The sequence below is a fragment of the Lygodium microphyllum genome, chromosome 8 (assembly GCF_053477565.2).
Source record: "Lygodium microphyllum isolate KBCC chromosome 8, Lygodium_microphyllum_v1.1.10, whole genome shotgun sequence".
NCBI classification, from domain to species: Eukaryota; Viridiplantae; Streptophyta; class Polypodiopsida; order Schizaeales; family Lygodiaceae; genus Lygodium; species Lygodium microphyllum.
The window spans coordinates 143,969,330-143,976,830 of NC_141142.1; positions in this window are offsets into that span (position 1 = coordinate 143,969,330).

The window sequence follows — 7,501 nt, forward strand, 5'->3', positions numbered from 1 at the left end:
ACTGTTGAGATGACAAGCTCAACACATGCGGACATTGATGATGGACCGCCTGGTTAGATGGGTCCACACGTCTACACTTAGCACGTCGGTGGTCATTATGACTCTCACATGGCCACTAACTCATTACTTATTATATTCAAGTTGTTACACCTAATTACAGCTGGCATAGTTATAGCGCCAGTCGACTAGTGTAGTCGGTTATGCATTGTTCGACTTAGTAGGCCACTTTCCTTTTATGTTGTATCTTATCTATACTTTGTGTACATTGTAAAGAGTGTGGAAGAAGAAGAAGAAATCAGCAAGAAAACGTTTTTGGCCTCCATCTCTCTTCTTGTCTCTTGAGTGAGCTTCTCCTTGTGCATTCTGTGTGTGTTCGGCGCAGCATCTTGAGCAACCCCCTCCACCACGCGATTCTTGACACCTACCTGGAGAAGAAGAGTCTGCAACACCAACCAAGATACTTGGATGGCCTTTTGTAACACTCAACCCTTCAAGTGAAATGACCCAACCTTCATGCCCTACCCTCGAAGGGTCGGAGTGGATTTTGACTCCACTGTCCACGGCCGCTATGACTTCCCTGTGATCTATAACCCTCATTGTACTATATATGAAGATTCCCTCATCTTCACACAAGAAAACTTGTATGATATCCTAATCCAATTGACTAACAACTTCTCTTCATTGCTTGACCCTGCCTTTATTACTACTTGTAATTACCTTAGATTGGTTAGGATACTCCTTAGGCAAGATCCCACCCTGCAAGAGGGCAGCCTCCCAGTACTCCATTTTGATCCCAATACTATAGATAGTTGCGCAATGGCCCAACTAATTATAAGAGCTACTCTATTTCCTTGATTTTGCTTAGCCCTACTAGAGGATATGAATGATAGCCACTTCACCCACTGCAATCATCCATTCCTCTCCACCACCACCCTTCAAGTCCGCCTAAACCTCAAGGGGTATCTCCAAAGCTGTCGATTTCTTAATAAATCTTTTAAGCCCCCTTCTTCACCTCACTCCGATGACGAAGATTAAACTTCTATCACAACCATGTAACTTTATTATTATTCCAAAAAATTTGAAGAAGAGAAAGAAAAAGAAAAAGATATAACAACACCAAATCATATTCAACGCAAGGGCCTCTTAGTTCCATAAATCCCTCCAACCCACCCCCCAACACGGCTTGTATACAACCTCAAAAAGCCACATGGCTACCCCAACACCATCATCCGACTCACCACCCAGCAAGTGCCATGGGACTAGCACTCAACTAGGAGGGGGTAATATTAACCCTCAGACGAACAAGGTGGAAAATCCAGAAAATCTAAAGCAAAAGACAGGGCCAAGGCAAAAGTGGAATGGAGAACAAAGGCACACCAAGAAAAATCGAGAAACACAAGAAGTGTGAAAAAGTCCTAAATCAAGGAGAGACACACAAGAAAAAGTGCAAGTCAATACTTTTGTAAAAAAGCGCAAGGTGCACCATGATTTATTTTAAGAGCGTTGGGCTCTGAACTGTGCAAATTGTAAATGTAGATGGGCGGTAGGAAGGAAGCTAGGAAGATAGGAGAACAATGGAAAAAAGGGCTTAGGCTATGGCCGACTATGTAAAAATGGGATGACCGCCCAAAGGGGATTTAGTTTCAAAAGATGAATGAGAGCTCATTCTTTTGGTATATGGCAACAAGAGACTCACATTTTTCTCTTCTTCTCTTCTCTTTGCTTGCTTATGTGTGCTTGAGGAAGGGAGTGTCAGAGTGTGAGGGAGTGAGTGTATGAGGGTAAGGGTGAGGGATCAAGGAGGTGAAGCTCTCCACCATCTCCTCTCTTCTTCTTCTCTGCTCTTCTGTTCTCTTCTCTTGTCTCGCGTGCGGCTATGGAGGATGGAGCTTGGAGGTAGAGGCTTGAGAATACTTGAGCTTGTATTAAGAATCGTGGAGCTATCGGAGTACTTGAGAGAGGAAGCAACTCGATCGGGCATCAAGGTAAGCTCACTACACTCGTAGAGAAGGATAGTGCATCGGCTATGTGAGAGGTAGCCATTATTGCTCACTTAAAACACTTGAACAATAAGCAGTCCGTGGGTCTTAGCGGTTGAGCTTGTGCTCACCTCTATAACATGATTTACAGGATACATTTATCGTTTATGAGACAGTTCATGAGTCCAGGATATCCCTTTACAGGATGTTAGATGTAATGCACCATAGCTGGAAAATGTTTCGGATGCTTTGTTAGAGGCCTTGATAGATAATTCAAAGATGCTTCAAGTTATAGACTGCTTTACTATTTTTGGTGATGGTAAGAATGTATTGGATACAAGTGCGGCTCAGTTTATGTTTGATGTGGTACATAATTGTCAGTATAAGCATATTTTCATGCGTTGGACTCTGAAAGAGCAAGCATGTTGCTATGTATTTGTTGATGGATGCATTGATAGCATGTATATGGAGATTCAACAACCTCTAGTGTATGATGTGCATCTAAGGCCTTATGAGCCTAGAGGGGATACTAGGTGTGATTCAAGCGTTGTGCAAATGCTAATCATTTTGATCTATGATCCAGGGGGATACTTTGTTATGTGCATGATAAGCAACAAGTTGATGCTATGGGTGTTTGACCCCCGGGTGGTGCATCGGTGGCACATACCGGAGGATGTGCAGATTCAGAGGGGGATGATGTCGTGTCGCTACGCAGACATAGTGTGAAAAAACATGGAGCGTATCATCATCTAGCTTTCTCATGAATCTATAGAGTCAATGCCGTATTAGTCATTAGTGCCATTGTCCATAGTATGGATGGTTCAAAAATACTAAATTTTTTGATAAATTTAGTTTATTTTTATATTTTGGATATTATTTATTGTAAATATCCTAAAAAGTAGTAAAAAACTTCTAAAATAGAGTGGCATGCAAAAAGCAAGTTGCTTTTTCAATCAGTTTGGGGAGATTTCATGCAAAAAAGGACAACCGAAATGACGTGCAGCATGATCGCAGTTTACAAACAACAATCAGCACTCCAAACTAGGAGGAGTGATCTGAACATGTATCCTAGAGTTTTACCCCCTTTACGGAGTCAATGGAAACATTAGATTTGCGGTCTAAGCAATAGAGAAAGAAGCTATTGTTTTGATGCGCATTTTTTGTCTACAAGGGAGCTCCACTAGATCTAATGCTTGGAGATTACTTTTGAGTAGTGCCAAACAAGGAATTTCAAGTTCTATCAATACATTGTGATTTGATTCATTGTGCTTTGTCTTTATCTTGTATACCTCTTGTCTATTCTTTTTGTTCTCTTTTATCTCCTATTCTCTACTTCCTTCTAACTCTAATCCCCAGTGGGTACAATATTTTGACTAAAACCCCTTCGACACCGCTCTTTGTTAGCTACAAGATATCTAGGATAGATATGTGCTACCATCATGAGAGCTACCTATAATGTAAGATGTAAAGTAATTGTCTCGCTTGAGGCCGTATAATCTCTCTCTAACCATCCCATGTTAAGATGGCAAGCTCAACACGTGGTGCGGACATTGATGATGGACCACATGGTTAGATGGGTCCGCACGTCTACATTTAGCACGTTCGTGGTCATTATTATCCTTATATGGACCCTAACTTATCACTTGTTATATTTGGTTTGTTGCACCTACCTACAACTGACATAGGTATAGCACTAGTCGATGAGTATAGTCAGTTATATACAATTTGACTTAGTAGGTCACTTCCCTTTATATAGTATCTTATCTATACTTTGTGTACATGGTGTGAAAGAAGAATAAGAAATGAACAAGAAAATGTTTTGGTCTCCATCTCTCTTCTTGTATTCTTGAGTGAACTTCCTTTTGTATGTTTGGTGTGTGTTTAACGCAACAGCTCAAGCAAGTCCCCTACTACGCGATTCATGACATGGTATTAAAGCAACGACCTGCAATGTTGCAAACAATGTTTCGGGGGATGCTATAATTTCAGCCATGTCGATCAAAAGTGGATACACTGGTCACAAATTTTAAATGTGTAAGTTTTGAGGTATTTGTCAAAAAGCAAACACACAAGTTTTATCTACAAACAGGTTGCAAATTACATGTATTGTTGAGCAATCAATAAAAGAGGCTACTTTGTGTGTTGTTGTGCACTCGTTGTAAAATGTTACAGAAAACTTGCTTATTGTCTTATATCAATTTTGTGATAATTGCAAAGAATGGTGAAAACCCCATCATTGAGAAGATGGATAAAAATTATATTTACAATGTTAAATTACAAAAGGAAACTATGCACTGTCTTCACAACAGAATGAAAATAAAAATGAGAATCTATTTGTTACATAGCATATAATGAATGTTGTTATAGGAAAAGGGACACATGATGATGTATGATATGCTCATTCATGTGCATCTAATCATAAAACCAGCCATGTTGAATGGTTTGAAGAGATGCACGATTTACAAAATCTAAGTTATGTGCAGATAGATCATTATTCATACTACCCAATTTCACACATTGAAAATGTTCTCTTATCATGACATGGTGGTCAAACAAAGTGTCAAATATATTACATATGCCATCCATCATTTAAAAATTAGTGTTTGTTGGTAAAGCAAGGATTGTAGATTTAATTTAATGTAAAATATTATTTTGTGAAAAACTTTAATGCTAAGTGTAGATGGCCCACAAAAGAAAGTAGAGTTGACCGCATGTTCACTTTAGATATTAAAATTCTTACTTTGAATGATGCTATATATGCTAAAGGAAGAGGAGTGGTTGTAGACATTGAAATATGGCACAAATATATTGGCCATGCAAATATGCAAAGGCTAAAATTAATGCAATCCAAAGGATTCGTTACAAAATTAACTACTTTTAGAGTTATGTTGTTGGCCTTGTAAATCAGTTTGTGTAGATACCTAGAAAGCCTCATTTGGATATAGTTAGACGCATACTGAGGTATGTAAAGTCCACTTTGCATTATGGGCTTTTTTACGAGCCAAGTAAGAATGTACATGTGCTTGGATACAGAGATGTAGATTTGGTTGACAAAAGATCTACCAACGGATTCATGGTTTCCCTTGGTAATGCAGCAATTATGTGGAGTAGCAAAAAGTAATCTACAATCACTTTATCAAGTACAAAGGCCGATAAAAGTGTTGCTATGGCAGCATATGAAGTGGTATGGTTGCAAAAGTTATTGGGTGATTTGAATGAACAAGGAGATGGTCCAATTGTCATTCACTGTGATAATATGAGCAACATACAATTGGCTAGAAACCCAGCGTTCCATGCTAGGACAAAACATATTAAGGTGCATTACCATTACTATGAATATCTTTTCTCAGTAGATATCATTCATCTCTCTAGAGAAGCAATGCCCGAAATGTTACCGAGCCACCTAAGGGGTTTGTCCATGAGCAAATTGGATACCCTCTGTGAATGACGCGTAGCTATAATCCATTATAACTTCGATGAGGCATGGTGAGACTACAAGGTCCTAGATATGAGTGATAAGCATCAACAGAGTCAGTACATGGTCTACTGGGTGAGAACCATGTTGATGGGTGGAGGTAACATATGAATGCACCTAACAAAGGATAGTTGACTAGCAAGACACCTCCCATACTCAATAAATCCCCTCATGTCCTGTGACATTCACTCCATCTCCAACTCCTCCAAATCTTGATCTTGCAACACCTCCTTCAATGTACCAAAGACACTTAGTAGCAAGTTTCCCTAGCATTAAAGTCTGCAAGTAGAATGGCATCTCTCTTCCTCCAGAACTTCTAAATGTTCTCATCCAAGGATATATATGGTAATTGCCCCTTGGGTGGGATGTATCTAAACATCATAAGAAAAAATCAACATATGACCTTATACAAAGTTTGTTCCTCACCTCGCACTCACCCCAAATATACTTGACTTGCTCAACATGTGAACTACCTAGATGATAGTGTAGCTCCTCTCTAAATAGCACTAATCCTCCATTTGAACCACGACTACCATAATCTATGCATGTCTTTTTGTATGTTGATTCCATGTATATCATCTTGCTCGTGGGAGTGTACTATGCTAAACATGATGTGTCTCCATGTACAAAACTATGTCTCTTCCTATGAATGTCTCCCTAAATGTGCCAACATCTAGTCACACATGCACACGCACACCCCAAAATACATAGGGGCAATAAGCTAAGGGAAAAGACTATGAAATGAATCTGAGTGACATAATGTAAAAAATATCAAATCAAACCAAAACAAAAGACAAAAGAACCCAATTCTTGTGAGCCCCTCTAGCCTAGTAGCTACTCTTACTTGGCTAATGAAAACTTAGGCATGAGAGAAAAAGGCTATCTCTTGGATGCACAAACTTTGTGCCAAGGCGTTTATGCATACTCAATATATTAGATGTACTCTCCATGAGTTCTTGCGGCCCATGCTAAATGCTTGGTTTTCAACCAACTATAAAAATAGAACGACACATTGCCAATCAGAGGCTCAAGATGCATACAACAAAGAGGGCCACATGGTCGTAGCAAAGCTATGATCACGTGTCAGAGACAAAGGCTGCTTTGCACATGCCACAAGTTGCTAAGCTGTGCTATATTGCCCAACAGAGGTGGTTTGCTGGCAGATGTCAAGCCAGGATGCCTCTAAAGATGAAAAGGAGATGACTGATATCCAAGGAGCTGTTAGTGGCCACTGCAAGGACAATTTTTGTTCCAACATTTGAGGGGCTTGCTAACAAGAGGGAGAAGATAAGAGAAACCATCTCAGATTGAGAAGGGAAGGCCATAAAACAACAAAAAAAGCAAGAACATTTGCAATTGTTTAATTATTTTCTATTTTCTTAATTTTTGGGTGACAAAAATTAGGTGTAGGTAAGAATCACAACCAAGGGTGTGCCTATAGCAGGCTAAAAAGATACGATAGTTAAGAAACACCTTAACGAATATTGTGACACAAGGGACGGTTGCTTGGGTCACGGATAGTCCAACCTGCAGTTATGAGGATATACAAGGGTATCATGCTTACCTTGTCTCAGGGCAGCTTGTGAGCAAGATTCCCATGCCTGGTTTCTCATAAGACAGTGTGGACTCCAGGACATTGTCATAGTTGGGAGCTTACAGCTAGCATCATTGCTTGGTATATATGGACCGCTAGATGCAACCATGCTATACATCTATTAGATACATCCTGCAGAACTCTCTCAGAATCTGGACAGAGATTGTCCATACTATGTGGGAGTTGTGACATCAGGTCAGAGGCTACAAGGAGAGCTACTTTTTTGTATATTGTATAATACATTGTCCCCAGGAGATTTGTTAATAGAATTTTCGTTTCTTGGGGAAAATAATGCATTGTTAAATAATAACTTGTATGCATACATTTTGTGGAATATTCATCTTTCTGCCAAGAGACTGCACATTTGACGGCCATGGTCAAGAGATCAACATTAAGCCAGATGCAAATATTACATGATGCTGCACGCATGTTTTCCTCAGAAAAGTTCCATTT